At 38.8% G+C, this 11641-nt stretch overlaps 1 protein-coding gene across 1 annotated transcript in view; it reads right to left on the bottom strand.

Moving 5' to 3' along the window:
- Window positions 1-317: 317 nt before the first annotated feature.
- The window catches only part of KITLG (KIT ligand), a 144522-nt gene continuing 133198 nt past the window's right edge, over window positions 318-11641 (bottom strand). Inside the window, exon 10 of the mRNA XM_027842528.1 lies at window positions 318-337. The gene's annotated coding sequence lies outside the window, so the exon portion shown is untranslated. The remainder of the gene's footprint in view (window positions 338-11641) is intronic.

Here is an 11641-nt window from a genome sequence, read left to right as displayed (position 1 = left end):
TCAATACACAAAGTAATACACATCACATATAGAACAACTATTTATTTCTTCTGCTACAAAAGAAATGCTCAAGACATAAAAAACTCACAAGGGTGCACCGACAGGTACTTGCGATATGAAACAAAAACATACCATTATTATTATATTCTCTCAGGAGGTAAAGATTCCCAGTAGATCTGCGGCGCTGCTGAGCACATATTTCACTTTTTACCTCTAAACTGCACTGTCTGCAGAGTTCACAACTCTAGATCTCCTGGAAAGCCTTTCATTTATACCAGTGATTCCCAAAGTGTGGTCCAGGGACCTAGGGGAGTTTCCAAGAGCTTCTTCTGGGGGTCTGTGAGGTCAAGAATATTTTCATGATAACACTAAGACATTTTAATTTCTAATACAATCAATATTGCTATATATAACCCACATAAACAAAAGCTCTTTGAGGGGGCTCCTCTATAATTTTCAAGAGTATAAGGAGGTAATGAGGCCAAAAAGTTTGAGAGTGATTGATCCTCATGGCAATGGTAGTTTCTCTTTGGGGCTGTTGTTTTATAGACAACCTTCTGCTAAACAACCAGGACTAAGACGTACATGGTCCCAAAACCGAGTTTACGAGGTAGCTGCCAAGGCTAGAAACGTACATCTCAGGATTAATGTTAAGTAACCTTTCTTCAGGGATAAAAACACAAAGCAGAAGAGGCAGCCAGGAACTTAAGGTCTAGTGTCAAACTCATCTAGGCAAATGTTTTCTTGCTGCCATGGGTATGTAGTTGCCATTGTTGGCATTGGAAGAAGGGAAATGAGATTTACTTTTCCCTTCTTGCTGGCTGCAAGTTTGAGGGAGAGGCTTACTGAGTCTGAAATGATACGCTCCAAAAAGGAGACGAGAAGTTCTTTTTCCTTTTATGCATAGCTCCTCCTGGCTCAACGGCCAGTCTTCTTTGGCACACAGCCTTCTCTGTTCCCCTCCTCCACAACCAACCAGGAGTAAGAGACCAGACCAGAGTACATGTGTCCCTGGAATTGACCATTGGAGCTCCAACCTATCACCTCTATCACATAAGTAGATAGAAGATGTATACAATATTAAGTGCAAACTAATTCTGTGTGAGAAGGTACTACCAGATTTGGGAGAGGAGGAGAGGGAAGGGCCTAGCTCTTACCCATGTGAGCCAAGGAGCACAATTTTAATTCCTCTTCCCTATGACAGTCTTTCATATATTTGAAGATAGTTGTAATATCCCACTCCCTCCCACCTTACTCCCTCCACTCAATACTAAGGTGTCTCCAAAATCTAAGACCAATTCTGTACCTAGGCTGGGTATTATGACATCATAGATTTAGAGCTAAAAGGGACCTCAGAAGCTATCTGTTCTAGCCCTCTCATTTTACAGATGAGGAAATGGAGACCCAAATAGTTCAAATGACTTTCCCAAGGTCAAACAGATTATAAGTAGCATGGTTGGGATTTGAACTCCATGTAAACCCAACTCCAAATTCCAGAGCTTTTTCTCTTCCCATTGTACTAGAAATCTCATTTGAGCCTCATGATAACCTTGTGAGGTAGGTGCTATTATTACCCCCATTTTACAGGTGAGGAAACTGAGGCAGAGTGGTTAAGTGACTTGCCTACGGTCTCAAGTCAGTAAGTGTCTAAAGCTAGATTTGAACCCAGATTTTCCTGACTTCAGTTCTAGCATTCTGTACCATCTAGCTCCTAACTGCCTGTACTACCTGTCTAACTTTGAGTCATCCACTTAACCTCTCTGGGACTCAGTTTCCTTATTTGTAAAATGAATGACAAAATGGATAGAATGCTAGAACTGGAGTCAGGAAAATCTGGGTTCAAATCCAGCGTCAAAAACATATTAGCTTTGTGACCGTGGGCAAGTCACTTAACTTCTACCTATCTCAGTTTTGTCATCTGCCAAATGGGGATAATAACAGCACCTACTTCACAGAGTGGTTGTGAGGATCAAATTACATAATAATTATAAAGTGTTCTGCAAAACTTAAAGTGCCATATCCATTCTGTCTATTGTTGCTGTTATTGCATGAAATATAAGGTTATTTCTTGTTTGAAATCTATGATCCTATGGGTTAGCATTCTCATCATCGAAGTAGTGACCTACATGAACCACCCAATCTCCCAGCAGTTGGAACCTGCTGGAGCTCAAGTGTCTCCTTGGCTGGGGTCCTGACCTTGTATTCAAGTGTCCAATTGGCTAGGTTCCTCACATATGCTGGCAGCTCTCTCTGATGCTAGTACTTATCCATTGGAACCTCCACTGATTGCCTGAAATTTGACTCTCTGTCCATTTTCTGCCCCATCCTGGCTTAGGTTGATAGGATCACAGATATACAGCTGGAAGGAACCTTAGAAACCAACTAGCTCAACTCCTGAATTTTACAGATGAGGAAACTGAGGCCCAGGAAGGTTTAGTGACTTGCCCTAGGTCACATAAACAGTAAGTGTCAGAGACAGTATTTGAATTAACTTCTTCTGATTCTACAACCACTGTTCTTTTTTTAAAATTATTTATTTTGTTTTTGATTTACGGAATAAAACAAGCATTTCCACGACATAGTATAATTTAAAAAAAGATGATTGCACATGAAACTGCAAATTTATATACAACTTGCTATTCTTTGTAAATATAATAAAGTTGCTATTCCTTTTAAATATATAATAAAGTTATCATGTAAATTTCTTTTTTTTTCTTCTCCCCTCCCCCTACTTTGCTTAGGTATGAATTAATAGTTATCATATACCACATGCCCCTTCCTGCCTTATGTTCAAACTCTAGAGCCATCTTCTATGTTTATGTTCCCAAATGGCCATTCCCATTATGAAATCCCAGACTATGATTCCAGATGGAGACTCCCAGCCTTCCTCTCACCCTGTGGCTTTCCTGGGACTTGCAATCTTGACCTTTCTCATCCTGACTTACACTGGCTGTCCTCGAACTCTAGTTATGACAGTATGCTGAATCTCACTATAGAGAATTTTGAGTCAGAGAGACTGGATCCAAATTCTGGCTCTGCTCCATATTACCAAACCTAGATAAATCACTTAACCGAGAAGGCAGCATGGTTCAGGGGAGAAGAGCAGTAACTCTGGAGGTTTTCCCAAAGCACCAGTCCAATTATGTCACCCCCTTACTTGGTAAACTCCAGGCTGCCTCTCACCTCCTGGATCAAATACAAAATTTTCTGTTTGGCATTCAAAGCCCTTCGTAAGCTAGAGTCCCCTCCCACCAACCTTTCCAGTCTTTTTACACATTACTCCCCAGTGTATACTCTTCTATCCAGTGACACTGGATGTTTCATGAACAAGCCACTCCATCTCTTGGCTCCAGGCATTTTCTCTGGCCGTCCTCCATGTCTGGAATGCTCTCCCTCTTGAACCCCACCTATTGACCTCCCTAGCTTCCTTTTAAGTTCCAACTAAAATGACATCATTTGAGACCTTTTTGGCAAAGATACTGGAGTAGTTTGCCATTTCCTACTCCAGCTCATTTTACAGATGAGGAAACTGAGGCAAACAGGGTTAAGTGGCTTGCCCAGGGTCACACAGCTATTACATGCCTGAGGCCAGATTTTGACCTCACAAAGATAAGTCTTCCAACTCCAGGCCCAGAACTCTATTCACCACACCACCTAGCTGCCCTTAGCACAGATAGCAGGCACTTAATAAATGCTTATTGACTAAGTGAGTCAGAAGACCTGAGTTCAAACCCCACCTTTGACACATATTCCCTTGGGCAAGTTATTCAACCTCCTTAACCCTCACTTTCCACAACTGTAAAATAAGAAGATTGGACTGACTGGCCTCTCAGATCTCTTTTGGCTCTAGGCAGCTAAGTGTTATCATCATCATCACCCACCCTCATCACCACCAACACTAGTATTTACATAGCACGCTAAGGTTTGCAAAACTCTTTAAAAATATTATCTCAAAATATTATCTTAAAAATGTTATCCTCCGACAACCCAGACAGGAAGGTATTTATTTTATTTTTATCTACATTTTGCAGATGAGAAAACTGAGGCAGGCAGAGATTAAGTGACTTTGCCAAGATCACACAGCTAGTAATTGTCAGAAGTTGGATTTGAGACCAGGTCTTCTTGACTCCAGGTCTTTCCACTTTACCACCTAGCTGTTCAATGGATCCAGAGCTGGACTTGAAGTCCAGAAGGCCCGAGTTCAAATATCGCCTCAGACTCTTAAGAGTTGTGTGATCAAAGGCAAATCACTTAACCTCATCCAGCCTCAGTTTCTTCTTCTTTCATATGAGGATCATAGTACCTACTCCCAGGGTTGTTGTGAGGATAAAATGAAATAATATTTGCAAAAACAAAAAACAAAATAAACTCTTAGCACAGTGTCTAACACATAGCAGACACTATATAATGGTTATTCCCTTCTCTCCTTCCCCACTTTCTTCAGGTTAAACATACCCATAACTGACCCTCACTTGGAACAGCCTCCAGGTGACCTGACTATCCAGATTGCCCTGCTTTGGTCACTCTCTGACTCATCAATATCCTTCCAAAAATGTAAATCTGCTCAAAGCTGTTCTTAAAACAATATTGCTGTTACTGTACACAACAATGTCTTGGTTCTGTTCACTTTGCTCTTCATTATTTCGTGCAAATCTTTCCATGTTTTTTCTAAGATCATCCAGTTCATCATTTCCTAAAGCACAGTAGTATTCCATCACAATCATATACTACAACTTGTTCAGCCATTCCCCAATTGATGAGCAACCCTTCAATTTCCAGGTCTTTGCTACCACAAAGAAAGCTGCTATAAATACAAAGGACATATGAATAAGGATGCTAACTGCATCCAGAGAAAGAACTGATAAATAGAAGTATGTATAGAATGATTTTACATATATCTACATATTTGTGTCTAATGGTAGCCATCTCTAGTTTGGGGGGAGGGGAGAGGGAGAAAAAGGGGGAAAAAGGAAGTTACATGATAACTTTTTATATATTTAGTTTCTCTGAATACAATTTCACTTTGTAAGTTTCTGATGATCTGGGACTTGATGCAGCTGTTCCTATAAAGCTCCTATTAAGACCCAATAACCTTTCCTAGGTCTAGGGAACTATTTTTCTGCTATGGCCCCAAATCTCAAGAGTCCAATGGATACATTAGTCCAGAAATTTTTGAGTTAGATCGTCAAGTTCACACATATCAAGAATCATCAATACTCTAGACAGTTATAGCATCATCAAGACCCAATACATAAATGGTAAAAGAATCTGAACAAAAACATTTTCCAAAGAAAATCTGCAAACTATTATCAGCTCTGTGAAAGCTCCAGATCACTAACAGAAAAGTACAAAACAACTCTGAGGTTGTATTCTACACCCTAACAGTTTGCAAAGTTGGAGAGAGTGAAAGACAGAGGGAGAGAGAGAGAGAGGGAGAGAGAGAGAGAGACAGAGAGACAGAGAGACAGAGAGATAGAGAGACAGAGAGAGAAAATTTCAAGCTCTCAAGATTTTCCTCCACAAAAGAGATAAAATAGGCTTCTGGGTGATTCAGTGAAAACAAGTAAGAGTAGGGGCAGTAGAGGGGTCCTCAGGACGAGATTTCCTCCCTGTGAAGAGTAAACACCTCCAGGCTAGGGTCCGCTTTAACAACAAGCGGCAAGCCCTGGGGTTAGCTGCTTTGGGAGGCTGCCTGGGCCCCAGCCACAGGAACTTTTACCCCAGGGACAGTGAGGGGAGTTGGGCGTCTGACCTGGAGAAGATCGAGGGAACCTCTGCTGATGGGGAATGCCAGACCCAGCTGTGCTATGGAGATGTGATGGGGGTGAGAAGGAAACAGCACAGGCTGGGTGAGTGCATCAGCAATGAGGAGGGATATCACTGGCTGTGGGCACTTACAGAGGTCTTGGTTTGAGTTCAAGTCAGAGGAGAGAACTGAAGAGGATCAGAAGCTAGAGGCATCATCCCCCATACCCTGGGACTAGAAGTGATTATGAAAACTAAACAATTACAAAAAAAAAATTCACAGGCAAAGGAGAAAGAATCCAACCATAGAGAGCTACTATGGGAATAGAGGAGATTGGGGTGCATCCTCAGAGGAAGATAATGAAGCAAAGAAACCCTCTTTTACTCCAAAGAGTAATGTCAAATGGTCGCCTGCCCAAAAAGAACTCATTGAAGAACTTAAAAAAGACTTTAAAAATCAAATGAGAGAGATTGAGGAAAAACTAAGAAGAAAAATGAGAATAATACAAGCAAAACAAGAAGATTATGAGAAGAAAGTCAACCAATTAGAAAAGGAGATCCAGAATCTTAAGGAAGAAAATGACTCTTTGAAAATCAGAATTGGGCAAGGGGAGGCTAGTGAAGTTATAAGAGATGAAGACATAAAAAAAAAAAACCCAAAATATAAAGAATGAAAAAATAGAAGAGAATGTGGAACATCTCACAAGAAAAACAATAATTCCAGAGAACAGATCAAGAAGAGAAAACATAAGAATAATTGGACTACCTGAAAGTTCTGATCAAAAAAAGAATCTTGATACAATAATCCAAGAAATAATTAAAGAAAATTGTCCCAAAGCATTAGAACGAGAGAGGAAAGTAGAAATAGAAAAAATCCACCAATCACCACCTGAAATAGATCCTATGAGGAAAACTTACAGGAATGTTATAGTTAAATTTCAAAATCCCCAGATCAAGGACAAAATATTACGAACAATAACAACAACAATAACAACAAAAACCAATTTATATATGGCAGTGCCACAATTAAAATCACACAAGACCTAGCAGTGGTGACATGAAACGATCAAAGGTCTTGGAACACTATATATCAAAGAGCAAAAGAACTGGGCTTCCGGTCAAAAATATCATACCCAGCAAAGCTGAGCATAATTCTGAATGGAAAAAAAAAAAATGGACATTTGATCAACTGTCAGACTTCCAGGTCTTCGTTAAAAAAACAAAAACAAAAACAAAAACAAAACCCTGAACTCAACAGAAGATTTAACATATAAGAGCCAAGAGAAATATAAGGTACATATCAATGACCAATTCCAAGGGACTAAATAAGGAAAGAATGTTTTTACCTTTTATGTATGAAAAATGTAAAACCTATGTCTAAGATTGTTACTAGTAATTAGGTAACTTATAAGGAAATTGGAGTAGACCTGAGTGTGATATGACTTCAAAAAGTAAAATTATTCAATGTGCAAGAGGAAGAACCAATGCAGATGAATTAGATGGGGGAGAGGAAAACCTACTGGAAACCTACTCTCATGGGGAATGGGTTTAAGAAGGGAAAATACATATACATTTAGAAGAGTATAAAAATCTTCTAAATTTAGAAAGAAATAAAACTCTAAGGGGATAGGGAGAGGGGAGGGGATAAAGGAGAGAGAAAGGAGGGTGTGGGAACAGGTTAAAAGAGGGATATAGAAGGGGGTTTAGATTTAGGGAAATAGGAGGATAAGAGAAGGATTGCCAGAGTGGGGGTAGGTTAAGTAATAGGAGGGTAAGGTAGCAGGTAGAAGTAAAGTAGAGGAGTTAGGAGAGAGAAGAAAAAAGAGATATGCACAAACATAAACAAAAGATTAGGACTAGAATCTCTTAGGGAAAGTATATGTTTATGTATGTATGTATAAGTGCATGTATATATCAATACCTATATATAAATATATCCAATGCTCAATTGTAGCCTTGCGGTAGTGGGTAGAGAGGGAAGGGAGGGAGAAAAAAAGAACAAAGTAAAAAGTATACAGCAGAAAACAAAAGAAAACCTACAAGGAAGCAAAGAAAAGATGGACAGCTTTCAACATAATGCACAGTATTTAATATATAGATTTTCTTGAAATGAAAAGTTATTACTATATATTTTGAATCCTCTCCTATGTTCTGCTGTGCACGTGACTTTTTTTTGTTTTTTTCTTATTTTATATTTAAGTTTATAATGCTTCTTTTTTTTTCTTACTATGTATTTAAGCTTTAGTATTTGTCTAAAATAAAAAAAAAGAAAATGTTGGAAAGGCTATGGGAGGAAAGGTGCACTGGTACACAGCTGGTGGAACTGTACATTGGTCCAACCATTCCAGAAAATTATTTGGAAGAAAAAAGCTTTTCCTATTCCCTGACCCCTTGATCACACTATGGAAAATCTCAACAAGGCCAAAGAAAGGTCTAATTTAGACCAAAATATTCGAAGCATCACTCTGTGTGGTGACAAAGAACTGTAAACAAAGTGGGTAAATACTGGTTGCAGAAAGGCTGAACAAATTATGGCATATGAATATAATGGATTATTCTGCAGTAAACTGACAAAAATGAGGAATTCAGGGAAATGTGGGAGGATTTATACAAACTGATAAACTGAAAAAAAGCAGAACCACAGGAACAAGATACAACATAACTACAATAATGTCAATAGAACAATCACTAAAAAGAAGTCAAACTGAGTATTTGAACAATCAATACTGATCCTAGAGAACATATTTCGTGTTTGACTGAAAATACATTCTACAACCTAACTGATAACCACTCAACCGACTTTTTCCTGAAGAACTCAATGAAAGGAAACACAATGCCTCAAATTCCTTGAGAATAAAGTTTGTACTGAATCTCTTTGTATCCTGAGCACCTAAGACAGAACTTTGCACATAGTAGGTGTTTAAATCCTAGGAGGATTTACTTATTGCCTCCTGGAATAAAGAGTTTGGTTGCAGTTATGCTGAAATCTAAAGGATCGAAATTTGAAGCTAATGGAATGTTCAAAATTTCACAGAACATGTCCTTTTCCTCCCTCAGAAAATGTTCTGCATTGGAAGTATTTGCTGAGATTGTAAATGAACATTTTAAAATAATAACACCTAGCAGGTCTTTGAGAACACTCCAGACTTCTTCTCTAATTGGTGAGTTCCTCCTGGAACCTCCATTTTGAGGAAGTGACCAAGGCAGCCATACTCACTCCTTCATTCCTCTCCCAACTCCATTCCTGACTCCCCAGACTTCACCATAGCACTATATGGCTACCTTCTCCCCTGATCCCAAATTTTCACCTCTTTTTTTTTATGTGTCACCTCCCTCCACCCCCCAATTAGAATGTAAGCTCCTTGAGGTCAGGGACTGTAATATTTTTGCTTGTGTCTGTATTCCCAGTGCTTTGCCATGTTCTTGGCACATAGCACTTAATAAATAAATGCTTGTTGACTGACTGACTTCTTAAATGTCTCATCAAGAAGAATGAATGAAATTACCTTAAACATTTAGACAACTTTAGGCTTCAGCTTTACATCTCTCAAAGCCCTCTCCAATACAGTTTCATAATCCAAATGATAAACTTTCAATAAGATTTTTATTGTTGTTTTTTCTCATATGGCTAATCCTGTCTTGAGGCAAAACAAATACTAGCAGAAAATTAATGAAAAATTGATATCACATTAAAAACAGGTGTAGTCCTTACAGACTCTAGGGATCCTTATCCCAATTCCCATTCTGATGACTGAGTTGGGCTCCCAGATGGAAATAGTCACAGCTTGCCTTTAGAGTCACTCAGTAAGAGAGCAAGTATTTAACACTCAAGTCCTGGAAACCCAAATCCTTTCCACTTTGTTGATTGATTGACACTAGCCCAACTTTTCCTTTTGCACTGGTGTGATTTGTTAAAAGTTAGGGGGAAAGAGGGATAAATATTTTTACACCTACATTTTGGTGGTTTTGGGGGGAGCATAGGAATTAGAGGAAGATAAGATCTGAGATGGACTTGTGACTTTATAAATATGGGCAACCCTTGGTGAGGCACCTCTCTCTATCATGGCAGCCTGACATCTTTTGCATAACTTAAAATCTTAGTGATTTACCTGGAGCACTGAGAGATTAACTTACTGGCCTCTGGTAAAAGTCATGTAATAGACACATTTTGTCTCCAGAAGTGGTTCAAGATATCTAGTAAATGTTGAATCTCTGCTCAACTCCAGTCTCTGTAATTCAGTTCTACATTGCATTGATATTGACTAATTGAATATTATTCTGGGTGTATATCTATTTCATCTGCCAGATGTTTTTGGTACTCAACCAGCTGAAAAGTTTCCATATGCTATAAAGTATAGCAATGAAATTGCTCTGTTATAATAAATCTCTGGAGTGTGCTTATATGCCAAATAGTTCAGTCACAGGAATTCACTGAGTATAGGAAATGCTAAATGTTTTACAAAGTCACTTTGGGGAAAGTGGCTACATTTGATTAAAAAAAAAAGACATGGCAGCCATTCAATTTCTCTACCCTAATTGGACAGATTGAACTATCACATCTTCATTCTGTGTGATGCAAGTTGCAAATTAAAGGGGTCTTTGTGGTGTCTGAGATCTGTTTTTTCATCAGCCCAAGATAACCTCTTCCATGATTTTCACATCTGGTCTGACCCATGGCCAGATCTGATCTACCCAGACCAAGGAAGTAAATAAAGGTCACACAATAGCTCACATCCAAAGTATTTACAATGTCATGCGGATACTGTGCGCGCACACACACACACACACACACACACACACACACATACACACAGGTGCGCTCTCACAATACATGGTCTCAATATGTGGCTGTGTAGTATGTCTAATAGTTAAAGGGAGATAAGCAAAGAGAGTTGTAAGAGGATGAACAGAATATAAGAAAGACAGATTTGGAGAGTCTGATTTCAACAAAGATGCTGCCTAAAACAAGACTGTGTGCAGCCTGATATGCTCAGGGAAAATGACACAAATTGGGGGCAGTGGAAGGGAGTAGTTACAGATGACCAAGGCATCGGGGATAGAAAGGCAAAAGATGAGAGGTAAGGTAAATGCAAACTGATTTTGCATTTGTGTCAACCAAAAAAGAGAGGGCAGTTTTGGAAGGAAGAGACAATTTCTGACTTCAATCTTGAAATTAATGAAGCTTAAAAAGAGAAAAACCTGTGGAATCTCTGCATAGTTAGGTACTATATTTTAGCACCCAATATGATGCTCAGCATCCTAGAATGTGGTGTTTCCTAAAACTGAGCAAACATTTTAGTTCAGTCCAATCTGATCTGATCTAGTCCAACCCAATATAACAAGCATTTATTAAACAGCGATGACACGCTAGGCACCGTCCTAGATTCCAGGTACACAGATAACAAATGGAATAGTTCTTACACTCAAGAAACTTAGATTTTACTAAAAGAGAGATCCTTAATTTTTTTGTGTGTATCCTGGACCCCTTTAACAGTCTGATAAAGTCTATGATAAATGTTTTTAAATGCCTAAAACAAAACACACAGGATAACAAAGGTTCAAAAGCAGTCATATTCAAAGTCATCAAATTAAAAAAAAAACACGCATAAATTCACAGATACCCTGAAGTCTATCAACTGACTCTTTGGAGATCTATGGACCCCAAGCTAAGAACCTTTGTACTATAGGGATAAAACTTGCAAGTAAAGAAATTGCGATCTAAAAAGTTGAGATTTGGTAAACCCACAAAGTCTTCTACTCACATCAGAAAAATATTCAGACACATAGCCTGTAGGGAAATGAACTTACTTGTCTCTTGCATCTTAACTAAATTATCAGTTTAGGGATGGGTGTGTGTGTGTGTGTGTGTGTGTGTGTGTGTGTGTGTGTGTGTGTG

This window comes from Vombatus ursinus, unplaced genomic scaffold (genome assembly GCF_900497805.2).
Source record: "Vombatus ursinus unplaced genomic scaffold, bare-nosed wombat genome assembly UNPS02014874.1, whole genome shotgun sequence".
In the NCBI taxonomy this organism is placed as follows: domain Eukaryota; kingdom Metazoa; phylum Chordata; class Mammalia; order Diprotodontia; family Vombatidae; genus Vombatus; species Vombatus ursinus.
This window is presented reverse-complemented; position numbering and strand designations above follow the sequence as displayed.